The 13,372-nt window shown below is 33.7% G+C and overlaps 9 non-coding genes across 9 annotated transcripts; 4 read left to right on the top strand and 5 right to left on the bottom strand.

Moving 5' to 3' along the window:
* Positions 1 to 2,363: 2,363 nt before the first annotated feature.
* On the bottom strand, positions 2,364 to 2,435 carry TRNAQ-UUG (transfer RNA glutamine (anticodon UUG)). Its single transcript has one exon. It is a non-coding gene; the product is annotated as a tRNA-Gln (tRNA).
* Positions 2,436 to 3,982: 1,547 nt separating this feature from the next.
* TRNAQ-CUG (transfer RNA glutamine (anticodon CUG)) lies at positions 3,983 to 4,054 on the top strand. The gene has a single exon. It is a non-coding gene; the product is annotated as a tRNA-Gln (tRNA).
* An 825-nt stretch (positions 4,055 to 4,879) lies between these two features.
* TRNAQ-UUG (transfer RNA glutamine (anticodon UUG)) lies at positions 4,880 to 4,951 on the bottom strand. The gene has a single exon. It is a non-coding gene; the product is annotated as a tRNA-Gln (tRNA).
* A 1,547-nt stretch (positions 4,952 to 6,498) lies between these two features.
* TRNAQ-CUG (transfer RNA glutamine (anticodon CUG)) lies at positions 6,499 to 6,570 on the top strand. Its single transcript has one exon. It is a non-coding gene; the product is annotated as a tRNA-Gln (tRNA).
* An 825-nt stretch (positions 6,571 to 7,395) lies between these two features.
* Positions 7,396 to 7,467, bottom strand: TRNAQ-UUG (transfer RNA glutamine (anticodon UUG)). Its single transcript has one exon. It is a non-coding gene; the product is annotated as a tRNA-Gln (tRNA).
* Positions 7,468 to 9,014: 1,547 nt separating this feature from the next.
* On the top strand, positions 9,015 to 9,086 carry TRNAQ-CUG (transfer RNA glutamine (anticodon CUG)). Its single transcript has one exon. It is a non-coding gene; the product is annotated as a tRNA-Gln (tRNA).
* An 825-nt stretch (positions 9,087 to 9,911) lies between these two features.
* On the bottom strand, positions 9,912 to 9,983 carry TRNAQ-UUG (transfer RNA glutamine (anticodon UUG)). Its single transcript has one exon. It is a non-coding gene; the product is annotated as a tRNA-Gln (tRNA).
* Positions 9,984 to 11,530: 1,547 nt separating this feature from the next.
* Positions 11,531 to 11,602, top strand: TRNAQ-CUG (transfer RNA glutamine (anticodon CUG)). The gene has a single exon. It is a non-coding gene; the product is annotated as a tRNA-Gln (tRNA).
* An 825-nt stretch (positions 11,603 to 12,427) lies between these two features.
* Positions 12,428 to 12,499, bottom strand: TRNAQ-UUG (transfer RNA glutamine (anticodon UUG)). Its single transcript has one exon. It is a non-coding gene; the product is annotated as a tRNA-Gln (tRNA).
* Between the last annotated feature and the right edge of the window lie 873 nt (positions 12,500 to 13,372).

Genomic DNA, 13,372 nt, shown 5'->3' with positions numbered 1-13,372 from the left:
AATTGGATTGCTTTCCTATTCTGGTAAACTTTTGCATATTGAACTATGTTGGGGAAGGATGTTGCCCAAAAGACTCAAATAACGTTATAACTCTGTTGAACAGTGGTTTTTACGTGAGATAATATTTTTCAATGAAAGATAAGTTGCCCCCTGAGGCAAATCTCTTCTGTCAAAATGGAAAGCTCACCCTGGTAGGGGAGGGTGGATGGTGTCATGGTTAGCACTCTGGACTCTGAAAACGGGGATCTGAGTACAAATTTCAGTGGGACTTATCTGAACTTTACAATTTTCTTTTCCATTCAGTTCTTAGAAGTTTTATTTGGAACAACATCACATTTACTTATAAACATGTAAAAATCAACCTGTACATATGTATCTCTGTATATATAGCTATATGTCTCTGTATATTTATAGGAAAATATAAACATATAGATTATAAAAATAAATATAATTAGTGGAGGTGAAAATCATGAACAGTTGTTGCCTCTCAGCATTTGAAACATGAGTTTCTACTTCTTTCTCTTTTATATGTCCTGAAATTGAGATAGTCACTTTTTACTCATTATTGATCCAACAATACAGTTGATGTATACAAAGCATATCATATGATTTGTGAATAAAGTTCAAAAATGAGAATTTGATCAGTACCTGTGATGCCTCCGACCAAAAGCTTATATTTTACGATTGGAGATCAACTGTTGTAAATCAGCATGAAAAACATTTTCTTTTCACGATTTCCATACTAATATAAAACAACATTTTTACTAGCTGAATGAGATCATCATTTGGGTTCCTCTATGTTTGATTGAAGAAAACTTCTCATTCAAAATGTGCTATTTTCGCCTTATCAATAGCAGGAAAGCTTAAAAAAGTGATGCTGTGAATCACCCGTCTGAAATGCGTTTGAGAAAATCAGGATATGATTTTATAATGGCTAACTACTTTGTGAAGAAATTTGATGTCAAAGTATTGTAAAGTTTGTATTGATGTAACTTGTTCAAGCTGATGGACAATTTGAAAGCATTCAATAATTGACTCTTTCAACCTACTGGTGTTGGATTTGAGCTATCAATGAACAAATATGAAGAAATGGAAAAGCTCAAGAGTAATAAAAAAAGTCCCTCCAAGGTCTCAAATCGGATCATTGGATGCAAAGTCCAAATTGCCAACCATTGCTCTATGGAGCCACCCATGCAGGAGACAGAGACATTGCTTCAGTAGTCTGGAAATGTAGACTGTTTAATTATGCTACAGGCAAAGATGAACATTGTGATATAACTTTTATATTCTGATAAACATTTGAATATTTAACACTTTTATAGAGAATATAGCGAAAAGAATCAAATCACATTAAAGCTCTATCCACTATGACCATTCAAATGAGATATCTTTGTATCAATATAAGAGAAGGCCATCACTGATGCGCTCTCTTTTGTCTCAATGGAAAAGTCACTCTTGTGTGAGAGGGCTCCATGGTGTAATGGTTAGCACTCTGGACTCTGAATCCAGCGATCCGAGTTCAAATCTCGGTGGGACCTACTACAATTATGAGATTCACTGTTTAACTCATTTTTTAGAATTTGGTCTAGAAAAAACCTAATATCAATGTTTTATACTGATGCGTATGAACGCATAAGTATGTATAGATGCATACATAGCTTTATCCGTCTAGATAGCTGCTAGACAATATGAACATATCAATTATTCATAAACATAAATATTGAAGCTGAACCTAGAAACTGTTCTTTCACATCCACATTGTAAACATGAGTTTATTTTCCTTTCTCATCTATATGGCCAGTAATGAGATAGTTCATTTTTGCTGATTTCTTAGCTGACAACATGCTGGACTTACACAGTGCATTTCATTGTGAATTTCTTTGAAAGTGAATTTCAGATTCACACCTTTGACATGTCTTTCAAAAGATTCAACTTTATTGGTTGTGGAATTACTGTTGAAAATCAGTGTTTAAAATCTTTGTACGTCTGAATTTCAAGATTATTATTCAAACTGCACATCTTCGGTCACCGTAATACAAAGTTTGGCTCCTCAAGTTTTGTTTTAATGAACGCTTTGCAATTAAAAAGTTCCTTGTTCCCCTTATCAATAACAGTAAGATTTTAAAAAGTAATGTCGTGCATCAGGCCCCTGTGATGAGTTTGAGAAACCAGAGTGAGTTTGTAAAATCTCTCATTATTTTGAGCCATTTAGTTTCCAGGTATTGTAAAAATTCTATTATTTGCTCACATCTAGTAAACTTTTAGAGTATAATCAATAAATTAATTTTTCACCCTACCGGTATTAGATATGTGATATTAATGAATACACTTGAAAGAAAATGATTTGGTCAAGAGTCATAAAATGGTCCCACCGAGATTTGAACTCGGATCATTGGATTCAAAGTCCAAAGTGCTAACCATTACACCATGGAACCTCCCATGTGAAAGGAGCGCAAACTGCTGCAGCAATGTGGAAATGTCAAAGTTTTTAATATTCTACTGTCAAAGAGAAACTGAATTGGATTGCTCTCCTATTCTGGTAAACTTTTGCATATTGAACTATGTTGGGGAAGGATGTTGCCCAAAAGACTCAAATAACGTTATAACTCTGTTGAACAGTGGTTTTTACGTGAGATAATATTTTTCAATGAAAGATAAGTTGCCCCCTGAGGCAAATCTCTTCTGTCAAAATGGAAAGCTCACCCTGGTACGGGAGGGTGGATGGTGTCATGGTTAGCACTCTAGACTCTGAAAACGGGGATCTGAGTACAAATTTCAGTGGGACTTATCTGAACTTTACAATTTTCTTTTCCATTCAGTTCTTAGAAGTTTTATTTGGAACAACATCACATTTACTTATAAACATGTAAAAATCAACCTGTACATATGTATCTCTGTATATATAGCTATATGTCTCTGTATATTTATAGGAAAATATAAACATATAGATTATAAAAATAAATATAATTAGTGGAGGTGAAAATCATGAACAGTTGTTGCCTCTCAGCATTTGAAACATGAGTTTCTACTTCTTTCTCTTTTATATGTCCTGAAATTGAGATAGTCACTTTTTACTCATTATTGATCCAACAATACAGTTGATGTATACAAAGCATATCATATGATTTGTGAATAAAGTTCAAAAATGAGAATTTGATCAGTACCTGTGATGCCTCCGACCAAAAGCTTATATTTTACGATTGGAGATCAACTGTTGTAAATCAGCATGAAAAACATTTTCTTTTCACGATTTCCATACTAATATAAAACAACATTTTTACTAGCTGAATGAGATCATCATTTGGGTTCCTCTATGTTTGATTGAAAAAAACTTCTCATTCAAAATGTGCTATTTTCGCCTTATCAATAGCAGGAAAGCTTAAAAAAGTGATGATGTGAATCACCCGTCTGAAATGCGTTTGAGAAAATCAGGATATGATTTTATAATGGCTAACTACTTTGTGAAGAAATTTGATGTCAAAGTATTGTAAAGTTTGTATTGATGTAACTTGTTCAAGCTGATGGACATTTTGAAAGCATTCAATAATTGACTCTTTCAACCTACTGGTGTTGGATTTGAGCTATCAATGAACAAAGATGAAGAAATGGAAAAGCTCAAGAGTAATAAAAAAAGTCCCTCCAAGGTCTCAAATCGGATCATTGGATGCAAAGTCCAAATTGCCAACCATTGCTCTATGGAGCCACCCATGCAGGAGACAGAGACATTGCTTCAGTAGTCTGGAAATGTAGACTGTTTAATTATGCTACAGGCAAAGATGAACATTGTGATATAACTTTTATATTCTGATAAACATTTGAATATTTAACACTTTTATAGAGAATATAGCGAAAAGAATCAAATCACATTAAAGCTCTATCCACTATGACCATTCAAATGAGATATCTTTGTATCAATATAAGAGAAGGCCATCACTGATGCGCTCTCTTTTGTCTCAATGGAAAAGTCACTCTTGTGTGAGAGGGTTCCATGGTGTAATGGTTAGCACTCTGGACTCTGAATCCAGCGATCCGAGTTCAAATCTCGGTGGGACCTACTACAATTATGAGATTCACTGTTTAACTCATTTTTTAGAATTTGGTCTAGAAAAAACCTAATATCAATGTTTTATACTGATGCGTATGAACGCATAAGTATGTATAGATGCATACATAGCTTTATCCGTCTAGATAGCTGTTAGACAATATGAACATATCAATTATTCATAAACATAAATATTGAAGCTGAACCTAGAAACTGTTCTTTCACATCCACATTGTAAACATGAGTTTATTTTCCTTTCTCATCTATATGGCCAGTAATGAGATAGTTCATTTTTGCTGATTTCTTAGCTGACAACATGCTGGACTTACACAGTGCATTTCATTGTGAATTTCTTTGAAAGTGAATTTCAGATTCACACCTTTGACATGTCTTTCAAAAGATTCAACTTTATTGGTTGTGGAATTACTGTTGAAAATCAGTGTGTAAAATCTTTGTACGTCTGAATTTCAAGATTATTATTCAAACTGCACATCTTCGGTCACCGTAATACAAAGTTTGGCTCCTCAAGTTTTGTTTTAATGAACGCTTTGCAATTAAAAAGTTCCTTGTTCCCCTTATCAATAACAGTAAGATTTTAAAAAGTAATGTCGTGCATCAGGCCCCTGTGATGAGTTTGAGAAACCAGAGTGAGTTTGTAAAATCTCTCATTATTTTGAGCCATTTAGTTTCCAGGTATTGTAAAAATTCTATTATTTGCTCACATCTAGTAAACTTTTAGAGTATAATCAATAAATTAATTTTTCACCCTACCGGTATTAGATATGTGATATTAATGAATACACTTGAAAGAAAATGATTTGGTCAAGAGTCATAAAATGGTCCCACCGAGATTTGAACTCGGATCATTGGATTCAAGGTCCAAAGTGCTAACCATTACACCATGGAACCTCCCATTTGAAAGGAGCGCAAACTACTGCAGCAATGTGGAAATGTCAAAGTTTTTAATATTCTACTGTCAAAGAGAAACTGAATTGGATTGCTTTCCTATTCTGGTAAACTTTTGCATATTGAACTATGTTGGGGAAGGATGTTGCCCAAAAGACTCAAATAACGTTATAACTCTGTTGAACAGTGGTTTTTACGTGAGATAATATTTTTCAATGAAAGATAAGTTGCCCCCTGAGGCAAATCTCTTCTGTCAAAATGGAAAGCTCACCCTGGTACGGGAGGGTGGATGGTGTCATGGTTAGCACTCTGGACTCTGAAAACGGGGATCTGAGTACAAATTTCAGTGGGACTTATCTGAACTTTACAATTTTCTTTTCCATTCAGTTCTTAGAAGTTTTATTTGGAACAACATCACATTTACTTATAAACATGTAAAAATCAACCTGTACATATGTATCTCTGTATATATAGCTATATGTCTCTGTATATTTATAGGAAAATATAAACATATAGATTATAAAAATAAATATAATTAGTGGAGGTGAAAATCATGAACAGTTGTTGCCTCTCAGCATTTGAAACATGAGTTTCTACTTCTTTCTCTTTTATATGTCCTGAAATTGAGATAGTCACTTTTTACTCATTATTGATCCAACAATACAGTTGATGTATACAAAGCATATCATATGATTTGTGAATAAAGTTCAAAAATGAGAATTTGATCAGTACCTGTGATGCCTCCGACCAAAAGCTTATATTTTACGATTGGAGATCAACTGTTGTAAATCAGCATGAAAAACATTTTCTTTTCACGATTTCCATACTAATATAAAACAACATTTTTACTAGCTGAACGAGATCATCATTTGGGTTCCTCTATGTTTGATTGAAGAAAACTTCTCATTCAAAATGTGCTATTTTCGCCTTATCAATAGCAGGAAAGCTTAAAAAAGTGATGCTGTGAATCACCCGTCAGAAATGCGTTTGAGAAAATCAGGATATGATTTTATAATGGCTAACTACTTTGTGAAGAAATTTGATGTCAAAGTATTGTAAAGTTTGTATTGATGTAACTTGTTCAAGCTGATGGACATTTTGAAAGCATTCAATAATTGACTCTTTCAACCTACTGGTGTTGGATTTGAGCTATCAATGAACAAAGATGAAGAAATGGAAAAGCTCAAGAGTAATAAAAAAAGTCCCTCCAAGGTCTCAAATCGGATCATTGGATGCAAAGTCCAAATTGCCAACCATTGCTCTATGGAGCCACCCATGCAGGAGACAGAGACATTGCTTCAGTAGTCTGGAAATGTAGACTGTTTAATTATGCTACAGGCAAAGATGAACATTGTGATATAACTTTTATATTCTGATAAACATTTGAATATTTAACACTTTTATAGAGAATATAGCGAAAAGAATCAAATCACATTAAAGCTCTATCCACTATGACCATTCAAATGAGATATCTTTGTATCAATATAAGAGAAGGCCATCACTGATGCGCTCTCTTTTGTCTCAATGGAAAAGTCACTCTTGTGTGAGAGGGTTCCATGGTGTAATGGTTAGCACTCTGGACTCTGAATCCAGCGATCCGAGTTCAAATCTCGGTGGGACCTACTACAATTATGAGATTCACTGTTTAACTCATTTTTTAGAATTTGGTCTAGAAAAAACCTAATATCAATGTTTTATACTGATGCGTATGAACGCATAAGTATGTATAGATGCATACATAGCTTTATCCGTCTAGATAGCTGTTAGACAATATGAACATATCAATTATTCATAAACATAAATATTGAAGCTGAACCTAGAAACTGTTCTTTCACATCCACATTGTAAACATGAGTTTATTTTCCTTTCTCATCTATATGGCCAGTAATGAGATAGTTCATTTTTGCTGATTTCTTAGCTGACAACATGCTGGACTTACACAGTGCATTTCATTGTGAATTTCTTTGAAAGTGAATTTCAGATTCACACCTTTGACATGTCTTTCAAAAGATTCAACTTTATTGGTTGTGGAATTACTGTTGAAAATCAGTGTGTAAAATCTTTGTACGTCTGAATTTCAAGATTATTATTCAAACTGCACATCTTCGGTCACCGTAATACAAAGTTTGGCTCCTCAAGTTTTGTTTTAATGAACGCTTTGCAATTAAAAAGTTCCTTGTTCCCCTTATCAATAACAGTAAGATTTTAAAAAGTAATGTCGTGCATCAGGCCCCTGTGATGAGTTTGAGAAACCAGAGTGAGTTTGTAAAATCTCTCATTATTTTGAGCCATTTAGTTTCCAGGTATTGTAAAAATTCTATTATTTGCTCACATCTAGTAAACTTTTAGAGTATAATCAATAAATTAATTTTTCACCCTACCGGTATTAGATATGTGATATTAATGAATACACTTGAAAGAAAATGATTTGGTCAAGAGTCATAAAATGGTCCCACCGAGATTTGAACTCGGATCATTGGATTCAAGGTCCAAAGTGCTAACCATTACACCATGGAACCTCCCATTTGAAAGGAGCGCAAACTACTGCAGCAATGTGGAAATGTCAAAGTTTTTAATATTCTACTGTCAAAGAGAAACTGAATTGGATTGCTTTCCTATTCTGGTAAACTTTTGCATATTGAACTATGTTGGGGAAGGATGTTGCCCAAAAGACTCAAATAACGTTATAACTCTGTTGAACAGTGGTTTTTACGTGAGATAATATTTTTCAATGAAAGATAAGTTGCCCCCTGAGGCAAATCTCTTCTGTCAAAATGGAAAGCTCACCCTGGTACGGGAGGGTGGATGGTGTCATGGTTAGCACTCTGGACTCTGAAAACGGGGATCTGAGTACAAATTTCAGTGGGACTTATCTGAACTTTACAATTTTCTTTTCCATTCAGTTCTTAGAAGTTTTATTTGGAACAACATCACATTTACTTATAAACATGTAAAAATCAACCTGTACATATGTATCTCTGTATATATAGCTATATGTCTCTGTATATTTATAGGAAAATATAAACATATAGATTATAAAAATAAATATAATTAGTGGAGGTGAAAATCATGAACAGTTGTTGCCTCTCAGCATTTGAAACATGAGTTTCTACTTCTTTCTCTTTTATATGTCCTGAAATTGAGATAGTCACTTTTTACTCATTATTGATCCAACAATACAGTTGATGTATACAAAGCATATCATATGATTTGTGAATAAAGTTCAAAAATGAGAATTTGATCAGTACCTGTGATGCCTCCGACCAAAAGCTTATATTTTACGATTGGAGATCAACTGTTGTAAATCAGCATGAAAAACATTTTCTTTTCACGATTTCCATACTAATATAAAACAACATTTTTACTAGCTGAATGAGATCATCATTTGGGTTCCTCTATGTTTGATTGAAAAAAACTTCTCATTCAAAATGTGCTATTTTCGCCTTATCAATAGCAGGAAAGCTTAAAAAAGTGATGCTGTGAATCACCCGTCTGAAATGCGTTTGAGAAAATCAGGATATGATTTTATAATGGCTAACTACTTTGTGAAGAAATTTGATGTCAAAGTATTGTAAAGTTTGTATTGATGTAACTTGTTCAAGCTGATGGACATTTTGAAAGCATTCAATAATTGACTCTTTCAACCTACTGGTGTTGGATTTGAGCTATCAATGAACAAAGATGAAGAAATGGAAAAGCTCAAGAGTAATAAAAAAAGTCCCTCCAAGGTCTCAAATCGGATCATTGGATGCAAAGTCCAAATTGCCAACCATTGCTCTATGGAGCCACCCATGCAGGAGACAGAGACATTGCTTCAGTAGTCTGGAAATGTAGACTGTTTAATTATGCTACAGGCAAAGATGAACATTGTGATATAACTTTTATATTCTGATAAACATTTGAATATTTAACACTTTTATAGAGAATATAGCGAAAAGAATCAAATCACATTAAAGCTCTATCCACTATGACCATTCAAATGAGATATCTTTGTATCAATATAAGAGAAGGCCATCACTGATGCGCTCTCTTTTGTCTCAATGGAAAAGTCACTCTTGTGTGAGAGGGTTCCATGGTGTAATGGTTAGCACTCTGGACTCTGAATCCAGCGATCCGAGTTCAAATCTCGGTGGGACCTACTACAATTATGAGATTCACTGTTTAACTCATTTTTTAGAATTTGGTCTAGAAAAAACCTAATATCAATGTTTTATACTGATGCGTATGAACGCATAAGTATGTATAGATGCATACATAGCTTTATCCGTCTAGATAGCTGTTAGACAATATGAACATATCAATTATTCATAAACATAAATATTGAAGCTGAACCTAGAAACTGTTCTTTCACATCCACATTGTAAACATGAGTTTATTTTCCTTTCTCATCTATATGGCCAGTAATGAGATAGTTCATTTTTGCTGATTTCTTAGCTGACAACATGCTGGACTTACACAGTGCATTTCATTGTGAATTTCTTTGAAAGTGAATTTCAGATTCACACCTTTGACATGTCTTTCAAAAGATTCAACTTTATTGGTTGTGGAATTACTGTTGAAAATCAGTGTGTAAAATCTTTGTACGTCTGAATTTCAAGATTATTATTCAAACTGCACATCTTCGGTCACCGTAATACAAAGTTTGGCTCCTCAAGTTTTGTTTTAATGAACGCTTTGCAATTAAAAAGTTCCTTGTTCCCCTTATCAATAACAGTAAGATTTTAAAAAGTAATGTCGTGCATCAGGCCCCTGTGATGAGTTTGAGAAACCAGAGTGAGTTTGTAAAATCTCTCATTATTTTGAGCCATTTAGTTTCCAGGTATTGTAAAAATTCTATTATTTGCTCACATCTAGTAAACTTTTAGAGTATAATCAATAAATTAATTTTTCACCCTACCGGTATTAGATATGTGATATTAATGAATACACTTGAAAGAAAATGATTTGGTCAAGAGTCATAAAATGGTCCCACCGAGATTTGAACTCGGATCATTGGATTCAAGGTCCAAAGTGCTAACCATTACACCATGGAACCTCCCATTTGAAAGGAGCGCAAACTACTGCAGCAATGTGGAAATGTCAAAGTTTTTAATATTCTACTGTCAAAGAGAAACTGAATTGGATTGCTTTCCTATTCTGGTAAACTTTTGCATATTGAACTATGTTGGGGAAGGATGTTGCCCAAAAGACTCAAATAACGTTATAACTCTGTTGAACAGTGGTTTTTACGTGAGATAATATTTTTCAATGAAAGATAAGTTGCCCCCTGAGGCAAATCTCTTCTGTCAAAATGGAAAGCTCACCCTGGTACGGGAGGGTGGATGGTGTCATGGTTAGCACTCTGGACTCTGAAAACGGGGATCTGAGTACAAATTTCAGTGGGACTTATCTGAACTTTACAATTTTCTTTTCCATTCAGTTCTTAGAAGTTTTATTTGGAACAACATCACATTTACTTATAAACATGTAAAAATCAACCTGTACATATGTATCTCTGTATATATAGCTATATGTCTCTGTATATTTATAGGAAAATATAAACATATAGATTATAAAAATAAATATAATTAGTGGAGGTGAAAATCATGAACAGTTGTTGCCTCTCAGCATTTGAAACATGAGTTTCTACTTCTTTCTCTTTTATATGTCCTGAAATTGAGATAGTCACTTTTTACTCATTATTGATCCAACAATACAGTTGATGTATACAAAGCATATCATATGATTTGTGAATAAAGTTCAAAAATGAGAATTTGATCAGTACCTGTGATGCCTCCGACCAAAAGCTTATATTTTACGATTGGAGATCAACTGTTGTAAATCAGCATGAAAAACATTTTCTTTTCACGATTTCCATACTAATATAAAACAACATTTTTACTAGCTGAATGAGATCATCATTTGGGTTCCTCTATGTTTGATTGAAAAAAACTTCTCATTCAAAATGTGCTATTTTCGCCTTATCAATAGCAGGAAAGCTTAAAAAAGTGATGCTGTGAATCACCCGTCTGAAATGCGTTTGAGAAAATCAGGATATGATTTTATAATGGCTAACTACTTTGTGAAGAAATTTGATGTCAAAGTATTGTAAAGTTTGTATTGATGTAACTTGTTCAAGCTGATGGACATTTTGAAAGCATTCAATAATTGACTCTTTCAACCTACTGGTGTTGGATTTGAGCTATCAATGAACAAAGATGAAGAAATGGAAAAGCTCAAGAGTAATAAAAAAAGTCCCTCCAAGGTCTCAAATCGGATCATTGGATGCAAAGTCCAAATTGCCAACCATTGCTCTATGGAGCCACCCATGCAGGAGACAGAGACATTGCTTCAGTAGTCTGGAAATGTAGACTGTTTAATTATGCTACAGGCAAAGATGAACATTGTGATATAACTTTTATATTCTGATAAACATTTGAATATTTAACACTTTTATAGAGAATATAGCGAAAAGAATCAAATCACATTAAAGCTCTATCCACTATGACCATTCAAATGAGATATCTTTGTATCAATATAAGAGAAGGCCATCACTGATGCGCTCTCTTTTGTCTCAATGGAAAAGTCACTCTTGTGTGAGAGGGTTCCATGGTGTAATGGTTAGCACTCTGGACTCTGAATCCAGCGATCCGAGTTCAAATCTCGGTGGGACCTACTACAATTATGAGATTCACTGTTTAACTCATTTTTTAGAATTTGGTCTAGAAAAAACCTAATATCAATGTTTTATACTGATGCGTATGAACGCATAAGTATGTATAGATGCATACATAGCTTTATCCGTCTAGATAGCTGTTAGACAATATGAACATATCAATTATTCATAAACATAAATATTGAAGCTGAACCTAGAAACTGTTCTTTCACATCCACATTGTAAACATGAGTTTATTTTCCTTTCTCATCTATATGGCCAGTAATGAGATAGTTCATTTTTGCTGATTTCTTAGCTGACAACATGCTGGACTTACACAGTGCATTTCATTGTGAATTTCTTTGAAAGTGAATTTCAGATTCACACCTTTGACATGTCTTTCAAAAGATTCAACTTTATTGGTTGTGGAATTACTGTTGAAAATCAGTGTGTAAAATCTTTGTACGTCTGAATTTCAAGATTATTATTCAAACTGCACATCTTCGGTCACCGTAATACAAAGTTTGGCTCCTCAAGTTTTGTTTTAATGAACGCTTTGCAATTAAAAAGTTCCTTGTTCCCCTTATCAATAACAGTAAGATTTTAAAAAGTAATGTCGTGCATCAGGCCCCTGTGATGAGTTTGAGAAACCAGAGTGAGTTTGTAAAATCTCTCATTATTTTGAGCCATTTAGTTTCCAGGTATTGTAAAAATTCTATTATTTGCTCACATCTAGTAAACTTTTAGAGTATAATCAATAAATTAATTTTTCACCCTACCGGTATTAGATATGTGATATTAATGAATACACTTGAAAGAAAATGATTTGGTCAAGAGTCATAAAATGGTCCCACCGAGATTTGAACTCGGATCATTGGATTCAAGGTCCAAAGTGCTAACCATTACACCATGGAACCTCCCATTTGAAAGGAGCGCAAACTACTGCAGCAATGTGGAAATGTCAAAGTTTTTAATATTCTACTGTCAAAGAGAAACTGAATTGGATTGCTTTCCTATTCTGGTAAACTTTTGCATATTGAACTATGTTGGGGAAGGATGTTGCCCAAAAGACTCAAATAACGTTATAACTCTGTTGAACAGTGGTTTTTACGTGAGATAATATTTTTCAATGAAAGATAAGTTGCCCCCTGAGGCAAATCTCTTCTGTCAAAATGGAAAGCTCACCCTGGTACGGGAGGGTGGATGGTGTCATGGTTAGCACTCTGGACTCTGAAAACGGGGATCTGAGTACAAATTTCAGTGGGACTTATCTGAACTTTACAATTTTCTTTTCCATTCAGTTCTTAGAAGTTTTATTTGGAACAACATCACATTTACTTATAAACATGTAAAAATCAACCTGTACATATGTATCTCTGTATATATAGCTATATGTCTCTGTATATTTATAGGAAAATATAAACATATAGATTATAAAAATAAATATAATTAGTGGAGGTGAAAATCATGAACAGTTGTTGCCTCTCAGCATTTGAAACATGAGTTTCTACTTCTTTCTCTTTTATATGTCCTGAAATTGAGATAGTCACTTTTTACTCATTATTGATCCAACAATACAGTTGATGTATACAAAGCATATCATATGATTTGTGAATAAAGTTCAAAAATGAGAATTTGATCAGTACCTGTGATGCCTCCGACCAAAAGCTTATATTTTACGATTGGAGATCAACTGTTGTAAATCAGCATGAAAAACATTTTCTTTTCACGATTTCCATACTAATATAAAACAACATTTTTACTAGCTGAACGAGATCATCATTTGGGTT

The sequence above is a fragment of the Triturus cristatus genome, chromosome 5_2, assembly GCF_964204655.1.
Source record: "Triturus cristatus chromosome 5_2, aTriCri1.1, whole genome shotgun sequence".
NCBI lineage: Eukaryota > Metazoa > Chordata > Amphibia > Caudata > Salamandridae > Triturus > Triturus cristatus.
This window is presented reverse-complemented; position numbering and strand designations above follow the sequence as displayed.